Genomic DNA, 11866 nt, shown 5'->3' on the forward strand with positions numbered 1-11866 from the left:
AAAACAACATAATGTCCTAAAGGGCATTGTTGATCCTATAGAACATTGTTACTGTACTTAAGTAAATGTATAAAGTATATTTGCTTTAACCAGGTAAAACCACAATGTTTAATAGACACTGTTTTCCCACTATTATCCTCAGTGTACTGAAACGCTTCCATAGCTTTCCAACAGTGTTTTAATACTATTAATATTTATTAATATTGCCAAAAAGCTTCACCAGTTCAGTAGAATTAATCAGTCCTGTGAGTTTTTTTGTGGTCTGAGAAAATGCTTTCCAAATCTGAAAGGACAACACTGAGGTTTTTAGGATAAATGTTACCACCAATTTCTTAAAACCAGCAAATAACTGGAAATTAAGAAGTTAAGCAGAAGTGGAGGGGTGTTCAGACGGGTGGTGTCCGTTTTGATTTGTGTAACAATTACTATTTTACATAATTATGATGCCAAAAAAAAGCTAAAACAACATATCAGTACATTTGTTAAAATTAAGGTCTGAGTGAAAAGACAGAAACAGGCTATTGGTGCTACCCACATATTCAGGGCATCAGAGATGAGAACCTTATATTACTACTTATTATCAGTGAACAGAATGTGAAACTGGTAAACAGTATTTTATTATGTTTTTTGGATAAAAAAAGTAGAGGTTAAAATGTTGTATATGATTTTGCAGATGATGCTGCAGTTCTACTATATACTATTTTTTATACTCAGTGTCATGGTATTGGTAATCCATAACTAAATCATAAAAAAAACACTCACATCAAACAATGGTTAAAATCAACATTTGGACCCCTGTTTAAGGAAACCAGGTGACAGATCATGAAATTAATGGGTCATGGGTTTTTGACCAGGGGAGGCCCAAGACAATGGCATATTCAGTATAGTCCAAAACATAGAAGTGTATCTCCTCAGAGTCACAGACCCCCATGTAATCCAGCTGAGTGGTTATTGTCTTTATCAGCTAACTCAGTGAAAATAAGTTAAGTCCATTGCAAAATCTAACGAACAGAGCCAGCTAATTATAACTGCTACCAGCAACTAAAGTAAAACATTTAAAAGCGTAGTCAGCTACAGAGCAATGACCCTGATAAATATTAGTGAAAAGATGGCACATTACAAAAGAAAGCCTTTACACTGGTTCAGAGACCCATCATATTTATCAGGCTTAGTAACTGCAGTCACACCAGTCTCCTGGACAGGTGATGCACTAGCCACTGTAACACTAGGAGCTAACTGCTTTAACTGATTGGTCTCCTTAAAGCCTAGAGGAAAAAAAGAAGTTTCTGTAGAACATTATGCTGCTGAATTAGACTGCCTCCTGAGTGAGCCAATGAATCAAATAGCTGGTTGCATTGCGGTGAAGTATTTCATAACAAAGTGTGACCAGTGCATTAGCCTATGTCAGAAAACATGAATAAAGTGTTTGTCCCACAGTCACAGTAATTCATTGCATAAATCCTGCATGCAAAATATTACATATAACACCAGTGTTTGTACCAAAATGGCCAATATGTCTCATGTGAGTCTTTTGACTGAGAAACATTTGCTTGTTATAGTAACTGTGATACCTCAATTAGTATGGCTGAGGCATCAGTTTTATCAGGTTTATTTCCATTGTTTAAAATAATGTCTCACAGGTAGTTAATCTCTTTCTTCTGGTCAGACTGATATCACCTTAGTCCCAGTTAAATAAGATTTCTATAAGAAAAGTGTAAGATCTCTTCATTTCTCATTAAGCGCTTATCTACAGTAGTATCTCAGAACTATTTCAACTAGTTCAGAGTAGAAGGAAATTCTGTGCTTTTCTCATTTGTGTCCAAAATCCTTCACAGTTAAGCGCTGATGTTATTTTCCTCTTTTTTCCTAAGAGGGGGTTTAGAAGAAAGATTTCAGAAACATGTGGAACAATATTACGTTCTGCTTTACTTCAGACAAAAAAAAGAAAATATTTTTTTTCCATTGGGTAGGTTTGCATCAACTAACCTAACAAATAAAATAATGCTACCTAGCATAGCATTGTGAATTAGACATCAATCAAAGTATTTCCACTGTGCTTTCATATTTGTTTTGTAGGTCTTTGTGAACATAAATCCTAAAGAGAACATTATACAGATAAATGCCATAATATAATATTAGAACGAACAGTGACACAGAATGTATTGTAAATAGCTAGGTTGTGGGTTTGCAAACTGTCACTACAATTGCTGCTGCCAAGCTAACCAGTTGGGATTAGCAGACATTCCACCTCTCCCCAAAATGCCAGAAAATGCTGTCCCACATTATTTTTTTTTCAATTGCTTAGATGCCAGCAGTAATCCCATTCCCAGCACAATCAATTGGTCAATCACTACAACACTGAAATGCTGAAAAGATATGATAAATGATTATTTTAATTTTCATTGTAATGATGTAATAAAGGCTAACTATATATCAGAATTACACTACATAGTGTCACCAACCATAAAAATAATTGTCTCACACATACATCTATACAAATTACTCTGTCTATAAAGCATGGTGATTCAATAACTGAGAAAGGTAGCCCTTTTATTACAAATGCTGTTATTGCTGCAAGGAAAATGATAGAAAATATTAAAGGGATAATGAATTAATGCTCTTAGTTAAAGGAACGTTTAAAGTAAACACTGGCTATGCTACCTATACCTATGAGTTCGATATCCAGGCTCGGCACAGCTGCCACTGTTGGGCCCTTGAGCAAGGCCCTTTACCCTCTCTGCTCTCCAGGTGCTGGAATTGGCTGCCCATTGCTCTGAGTGTGTGTGTGCTCACTGCCCCTAGTTCACTAGTGTGTGTCTATGTTCACCACCACAGAGGAATCAAATACAGAGGACACATTGACAAATACTTGAACCTATTGGTAGAGAAAGAGGATGTGAGTCACTGTGACACAAAACTGGAAATTATTGGGCATCTTTGGACCTTCCAACAGGACAATGATCCCAAGCAAACTTTAAACTCTAATTCAGAAGTTAAATAAACTGTTTTCAAGGAAGATGACAGGTGGTTGGACAGGGGGGAAAGTTGTTCAGGCTGGCAAGGAAACCCAGAATGCCTAGCTACGCTATAAACAAGAGGAGGTTGGACGCATTTGCAGGAGACCTTTTTAACTAAAGTAAGAGTAATGAAAACACTGGCAAAACATTCACGAAGACACAAAAAAAGGGCTAAACATAGACTTGAAACAAATGCAAAGCAGGAATATCATGCGTGACTGCGTCTACACAAACACTGGACAATAGACTGACAAAACACAGGACTATGAAGTCAAAGAATAATTTGTAAAATGTAAGTAAAATAAATGCAAAAATGCAAAAGCACAGACTTGAGGACACCCTGAAAGAAAACCCCCCTACGCTCTACATTCAACAAACCTGGTTACCAAAAGTGTAATACTCAAGAAACGTAGATATTGAGACCATCTTGAACACTTACTGAAAGGTTATTAAGAAGCTGGAAAGGTGGGAGTCAGTTAAGTATTTAGAAACTGAAGGAAGGCTGTACTAATATTACATCTGTGTGCATCAAAAGATCAGAATCGATTGGGACGTCTCCGTTTTATGAGTTGAGTAGGAGGAACTTACTTGGCATCCAGTCAAGTATATATACACAACTGTGTATCATTGGCATAGCAGTGTATGTATTTACAGTTAACAATACTCAAAACCATTTTACTGATTTGAAGCAAGGTGTAATTGTGGTCTACTAAGACAAGTAGTACTAAGAAAATCAAAATACATATATATCTTTATATTTATATATATTTAGAAGTCCTATTTTTAAATCTGATTTTATCATTTTTATGCCTTGGTTTTGTTTGAAATGGTAATTGAAAAAAATGTTAAATACTTGCTGTAAAATTAAATTCACTTTAATAATATCCCTCTTTGTGGTTGTGTAAAAGTGCTCTTGAAAGCATAATGGCAGCAAATTCCACTTTGTATAATACACTCTGGGACTCCAAATGTTTGGTCAGTGATCACAGACACATCAATGACTGAGAGACAGACTTGGTCAAAAGAAACATGTAACCTGTCTCCCTTATGAATTCTCAAACATCCAATTTTCCATCCAGTAGTAATGTAGTTCTTATAAATTATTGAGGCCCATGAGGAGACATGGACCTCAAATAATTTTGTGTGTACTTCTACAAACAATGTCAAATGTATATAACTAGCTACAGAGTAGCTTTTCTTATGCATGTTTCTGATGAAAGTTGAAAAACATTTTGAATTAATCAAGTAAATTATTCATTTTAAATTTATTACAGCAAAGCAAAAAAGATGATTTGTTTAAGCTTCTGTGTAGTTATTTGGTTTGTTATATTTTCTAGACTGTCCCTGAAATGACAGATGCGTTTAAAAAGGTGCCAAAGAAGTTATTATATTTTTTTTACGTTTCAAAATGAGTTCATCTGCAGTCAGAAACATGAATAACCTGTGATGGTATGCATCACAAATTAATACTTTTTTATTCACTTTCACTGTGTCAATATGAAAACTATTTTTTAAATAGACTTTTACTTGATCTTTATTATTTCAGTAGCTATGTATATTGTAGCTGCATTGCTTAAAAAAACAATGATTTGGCAAGACATTTTGCTTTTATTGGCTGCTCCCTTGAGCAATCACAGTTAACTCAACTAATTGACATTAGTGTTCTTTAAACACTGCATGTACTCTAGTATTGTTAAGAAGCCTTTAATTAATAGTAACACATTAAACATTATGTAAACATAGTAAACATTCAAATAGTTTAATGCATTTAATTAGCAGCAACATGGTTTTAAATTGATGCCAGTGATGGCAAATTGATATAATTCTCATTCATGTGCATCCACAGAAACTGTGATGTTTGTTTTGACAGATTCTTAATGATAAAAGATCTTCATTATTTAAATGTGTTGGATATGCAAATAAGCTCATGCAGTCAATTTCAATCTTATTACTGATGATTTCTCTGCTCTCACTGCACCAATTTAGACAATTAAAGAACTCTAAATAATGGTAATAGGTACATGGGCTAGATCCTGTTCCGTGTGACGACCTACTTTCTGTTCAGGAGCATACTACATCAAAGGGGGAACCTCACTTATTCCCCTGTCTAAAATATTGATCAAGAGCCCATTGTAGCAGAGCAGCCAGTAGACAACCTAAAAGCCACACACCAATCACAATTACTCTTACAATGAATAAAACGTAAGGAATACAAAAGCCACCTCCCCTCATAATCCAATCAACAGAGATTTTTCTATGTGAAATTATGTATTGTAAAGAAATCTACCAGCTGGTCATAAGAATCAGGGGTCTTTCCAAATTTTGTCATTTTATTTGGCAATTTTATTTACGACAAAATGACATGTGAAACATGTATTTTGTTTTTGGTGTAATTTCTTTTTAAAAAAGTTTTCTTTGGGTACCATTTTGCCTATGCATCCTGCATGTACCTCTGCCATGAATGGATTTTACAAAATATGTTTTAGGTCAAAACCTTACCTCTGTCATACTGTAAAACAATTCACAGGAGAAAGAAAAATTTGTGTTTAATTTTCATGACTGGGTAGGTTTGACAATGAGGGTGAACACTCGCAGGGGATGGTTCGATGCGAGAGAGTTTATTAACACAACAAACAGGGGTAAACTGAAGAAAAAGCATCAGTACAGGGCCAAATAAAAAAACCAAACACTACCGTGACAACACAACGTGGGCAAAGCAAAACCACATACCTGAGGCTGGAGGGAATCCTGGAGCTAGGCTAGCGTAGAGGGAATGAGCGGGATAAGAAACGATAACCAAAACCAACAGACAGCGCCTGGGGAAACTCAGGGAAACTAAGGCTGTGCTCGTCAGGCGCTAGGGAACTTACGTGACGTGAAAAACGAGTTTTCAAAACAAAAGTCCTCATGAGAGCCTGCGGGCCACGGCTCGGGACCACCCCCGGGCTGTCGCAGCGATGCAGACCTGACAGTACCCCCCCCCCCATCCAAGGGTCCGGGCACCACAGGCTTTAGCTGAGAAACATGGAACAGAGGATGGATTCGTAAATGAGGGGGTAACTGAACTTTATAAGCAACAACATTAACACGCTTGACAATAACAAAAGGGCCCATGTACTTAGCTGATAACTTGTGCAAGGGGATCCCCGTCTGGAGGTCCTTGGTCGCTAACCAAACACGGTCTCCTGGTTCGTAGGACGAGGTCTCCCCTCTCTTCTGCTGCGCCAGGTCTTTATAGCGCCGCAGGAAGGTCTGGATATGGGGGCCAGCGGGGGCTGATAAGCCAGAAAACATTGATAGGGGGTCAGGCCAGTGGTCGCGCACCTCAGTGAGTTCTGGGCCATTTCAGCCCAGACCAGATACCGGGACCAGTCACTGGGGTAGTCATGGCAGAAGAGCTGCAAGAACTTCCCAAGCTCCTGGTTAGTGTGCTCGCACTGGCCGTTGGACTGTGGATGATACCCGGAGGCTAACGCTCACCCCCAGGTGTTCACAGAAGGCCCCCCAAACCCTTGACGTGAATTGAGCCCCCCAATCTGATACTATGTCCTCCGGAATCCCGAAATTCCAGGGAGGACATGGTCTAACAAGGCTTGAGAGAATGGGATAAACTTAACCCCCCTTGAAAACCGCTAGATCAATAGCACAATCATGTGGGCGATGGGGGTGAAGCTTAGCGGCACTGGATTTGCTGAACACATCCTGCATGTCAGCATACTTTGGAGGCAGGACTACTAAGGTTTCAGGCTCTGGTCTCTCTACAGAGGGTGACATGACTCTAAGGGGGCGAGGCTAAGGCAGTGCTCATGACAATACGGGGACCAGGACACGATTTTACGAAAAGTAAAAAAAAATGTACTTGGCCCATGTACTTAGCTGATAACTTGTGCAAGGGGATCCCCGTCTGGAAGTCCTTGGTCGCTAACCAAACACAGTCTCCTGGTTCGTAGGACAAGGTCTGCCCTCTCTTCTGGTCCGCCAGGTCTTTATAGCGCCGCAGGAAGGTCTGGATATGGGGGCCAGCGGGGGCTGATAAGCCAGAAAACATTGATTAGGGGGTCAGGCCAGTGGTCGCGCACCTCAGTGAGTTCTGGGCCATTTCAGCCCAGACCAGATACCGGGACCAGTCATTGGGGTAGTCGTGGCAGAAGAGTCGCAAGAACTTCCCAAGCTCCTAGTTAGTGCGCTCGCACTGGCCGTTGGACTGTGGATGATACCTGGATTAGAGGCTTACGATCACCCCCAGGTGTTCACAGAAGGCCCCCCAAACCCTTGACGTGAATTGAGCCCCCCAATCTGATACTATGTCCTCCGGAATCCCGAAATTCCAGGGAGGCCGTGGTCTAACAAGGCTTGAGAGAATGGGATAAACTTAACCCCCCTTGAAAACCGATCCACCACGGTCATCACCACCGTGTTCCCCTCTGACTTGGACAGGTCCGAAACAAAGTCTATGGCCAGATGAGACCACGGGCGTTTGGAGACCGGCAGCGGCATGAGCTTCCCCGAAGGGAGCGTCCTGGGGGTCTTACATTGCGCGCACTCGCTGCATGACACCACCACCCGATGAATATCTGCCCTTATCCTTTCCCACCAGTACTTGTGAGAGCAGATAGTACTTACGGGTCTCACCTGGGTGACCTGAAGCTGGGAAAGCGTGAGCCCAGACAATGAGCTTCTCCCGGAGCGCCGCCAGGACATAAACCCTGTCCAGGAGCGAGCAGGGCACGATGGTGCGCGTGAGGGCATTGGCTATCTCCGTGTCCAGGTCCCACTGAATTGCCGCGGCGGTTACACTCGATGGTAGGATCGGTGCTGGTACGGTCTCTTCCTCATCCACCGACTGGTGGATTCGAGAGAGAACGTCCGCCTTGGTATTAGGGGAGCCCGGCCGATAAGAGATCATGAACTGGAACCTGGCAAAGAACAGGGACCACCTAGCTTGCAGTGGGTTCAGACATTTGGCCTGACATAGGTATTCTAGGTAGACCGCACCCTCCAACCAATGACGCCACTTCCCTAGCACCATCTTAACCGCTAGGAGCTCCCTATCCCCTACCCCGTAGTTCCGCTCGGCCTCGTGAGCTTTTTTGAATAGAAGGCCACCGGGTGAAGCCTGTCGCTCTCCTCGTGACGTCGCATCCACCTTGACCACGAACGGCTTATGGGGATTGGGTGGCGCAACAACGGGGCCCACGTGAAAGCACGTTTGATCGCTTGAAAGGAGTCCTCCGCGTCCGGCAACCACGTGATGCGCCGGGGAGCTCCGTTGAGCAATAACGTGATGGGCGCTGCCAAACTATCCCAAATGAACCTACGGTAGAAGTTGGCGAACCCTAAGAAGCACTGGACCTCCTTGATCTAGGACCGCTTGAACTTTGGCCTGGTCCATCTGAACCCCCGCTTGCTAATGATGTACCCCAGGAAGGTGACATGAAATACACACTTCTCTAACTTAGTAGAGGTACTGGTAGTGCCCCCTGGTGGTCATGAATGTCGTCTTCCACTCGTCCCCCTCCCTGATGCGTACTAAGTTATATGCGCTGCGCAGATCTAATTTGGTAAAGATCCGGGCTCCCCACAACTTTTCGAGGGCGGACGGGACTAATGGCATTGGAATACAGATATTTCGTAGTGACAGCATTCAGCACCCGATAATCAATGCATGGCCTTAACCCCTCTCCCTTTTTCTGGATGAAAAAGAACCCTGAAGCCACCAGAGACTTGGACGGTGTGATGTATCCCTGAGCTAACGCTTCTGTGATGTATTCCTCCATCACCCGCTCTTCTTCCCCCGTGAGGGGGTAGATCCGAGCTTTGGGCAAAATGTGGCCCCCTCCACGAGATCAATAGCACAATCATATGGGCGATGGGGGTGAAGCTTATGTCAGCATACTTTGGGGGCAGGACTACTAAGGTTAAAGGGCTCTGATCTCTACAGAGGGTGACATGACTCTAAGGGGGCGAGGCTAAGGCAGTGCTCATGATAATACGGGGACCAGGACACGATTTCACGAAAAGATAAAAAAAATAATGTAAAGAAAACAAATGCCAAAAGCTTAGGCTGCACCACAAAAGGGCCTATAGTACACTACCCCACCTTCCCAAAAAAAAAAGCCTAATTAAAAAAAGGCTCTGTCCTGCCATAATCATATACGACATAAGCTATTTCTTCATGCTTTTTGTGTATAGTCCCTATAAAAATGTTTTTTTATAAAAAGGTCTGTGGATATTTTCAGGAAATGGATATAAAACAAAAGTCAAGTCACTGCACATCCCATGGAGTTAAATTAAGAAATGGAAGGAATATGGCACATTGTGCTATGTTGTGCCAGAACTTATTGATGCAGGATAGAAAGAGTGGAGCTAGGGGCACTGGAAATGCATTTTGTTTTTAATTGAATGTGAACCTTGAAGTTAAACTAATAAAACATAAATATAAATATAAATACAATCCCAAAGCATCTTTATTACACCACCAATGAAATATCTAAACAAAGTCTGATGTCCCATGTGTTTGACAAGCAAATCATTCCTCTTTAGAAGACAATAGTTTCAGAGTTCAGGTCAGTCCATTCTGTACATGAGACTGCTCAACATGGAAACAGTCTTAGAGTGTGGTTTAGCGTGTTTGCTATGGCAGCCCAGCAGGCTGAAGCAGGTTGAACTCAGGTGCCCAAACAGACTATTGCTTGAAAGTGGTCACTTAGACTCAATGTTCTGCCAATAGTGTTTTGCCAAGCCAGATTTACTACAGTCCTTTGGGAACTTTATGTGTGGATGGGGTCAAGTGTGTGGGGCTGGAATGGTTGGCAGGTGACAAGGACAGATGTTTTTCACATCTTTCTCTGTGGAATTGAGCAAAATGCACAGGCTGTCTCTGTTAGAGTTTGTATCCTTGCCGAGGGAGTACTCAGAATGAGGACAGCTTTAGCACTGGGACAATGATGCACTCCTAAAAGCATTTCTGCCCAAATCGATCCTGGGAAAAGCTACAGACTGCCCTGCTACAAGAATGCCCTGAAAGCAGCTCCAGGGCTAACTGACCACAGCATAAAAAGGCTTGCATGTTCACATTGATCTTATGGTGTGTGCACTGGTTGTTCCATTTCAAACAGCTATTGTTCTTGTTTTGCTGAGGCTTTCTGACCGTAGTTTTGGACATGCATAAAATGCATGATTTACTGAGAAAATATAACAAGCTGTCAAAAATGTTGAAAAAATACACAAATGTAAAATTGTACTTCTTGTAAAATATGAATACATACTTTTTAAATAACTTCTGACATCATTAATGATTTGTAAGTACATTCCAACCAATATGTCACACTAATATAAGTGTGTGGTTCAGTTTACTTGATTCAAATTTCGACATCACTTCCACACTAAAGTATTTAAACATTCAGCTACTGTGCTGCCGAAGGCCAAAACCACATAAAGAAGAGCGCTACAAATCTGGCCAACATGAGACTTTTATGCAGAATATGTTACTGAATGTGTATGTGAATGTGTGTGCGAATGTGTATGCATGCTCTCCCTGAGAGGATGAACAAAATGGCACAGTCTGCATTTCTTGTCACCACAACCTGTCCACAGCACCACTCAGAAGGGAAACAGGCTGTAGCTCATGTCAAGACCCACACATGAGCTCCTTCATCGAAGGACCATCGGAATCCCATTTTATACAACTGAGAGGTGATAGAAGTGAAACAGTAGCCCCTAAGTCTACCAGTATTGAGACCTCTTGTGCCTTCTATTTTCATGTCAGTTCCAGCCCTGTGCAGTCGGCCTTTGATCAAAACCTATTAAAGATCACAGGCTGTAAATGGACAAATGCTGGATTCATAAAGCACAAGTTGGGGTCAGTGACGTGGCAGCATGTTTCATGCCCTCCTTGGATTAAGATGCGGGCGTGCTACACTTGGGGGACACCTGCTTGCCTCTTTTGCTGAGAAACCAATCCATCCATTGCACCACTTCCTCAGCCAGCTAATGTTGCTATGGTGGCTTCACACTGTCATATCATATCAAATTTGTTTTACAGGATTTTTTTTTTAATGTTTCTAAAAGGAACATGAAAAGATGCAAGATGGTTAAGCACTACATTAGGACAGGTTGATTTTTTAAGTCACAATCAACTCTGGGCCATTGCATGTTCTATGAGATAAAGAACAAATGTTGGCTGTCCACATTTACAATTATTAACAGATTGTTGTTCTTTTCTGGGCCTTTGGTGCATGGACATTGATGATGACCCAATGAGGTCAATGGGTACTAGAGCTGTACCCATTTAAATGGGTTATCAGTCACCAGGATGGTTCTCTGTACCTAAATGTAGACACTCCAGATGCGTCTCGCTGTCTTGCCGATTGCTGGTGTGCAGTGTTGACGAGGAACAGAGCAGTTTATCTGCTAGTTCTGAAGCCATAAGTACACTGCAGGCACTTTGGCTTAGCTACCTAATGGAGGGACTGAATTAGACACTTGAGTGGGAAATGTGGAACTATGGTCTGTACTGACTCTGGGACTGTTTTGTCTGTGTGTAAAGTGACATGCAACTTCGTTATGGGGGTTCCTAAAGTAAAGGGACGTACTACTGCTTGGTGTTAAAATATTGTTGGTTATGTTTTGTTAGGTTCTTGTTGTGTATGGTTATATAGGCACAGTTGCCATTACATAAATAAGAATGTGTATAGGTGGGGAGGGGGTATTTAACAGACTTTTATGCAGACTGTGTTACTAAATGTCTGTGCAGTGAATGTCCCATTGGGGGCACTGTAGGGTGAGGTGAGGCTAAAAAAAAAATAATTTTAAAAAGTTGGAGATGGAGAAACCACTTACTAGTTTTA

The sequence above is a fragment of the Salminus brasiliensis genome, chromosome 17 (genome assembly GCF_030463535.1).
Source record: "Salminus brasiliensis chromosome 17, fSalBra1.hap2, whole genome shotgun sequence".
In the NCBI taxonomy this organism is placed as follows: Eukaryota; Metazoa; Chordata; class Actinopteri; order Characiformes; family Bryconidae; genus Salminus; species Salminus brasiliensis.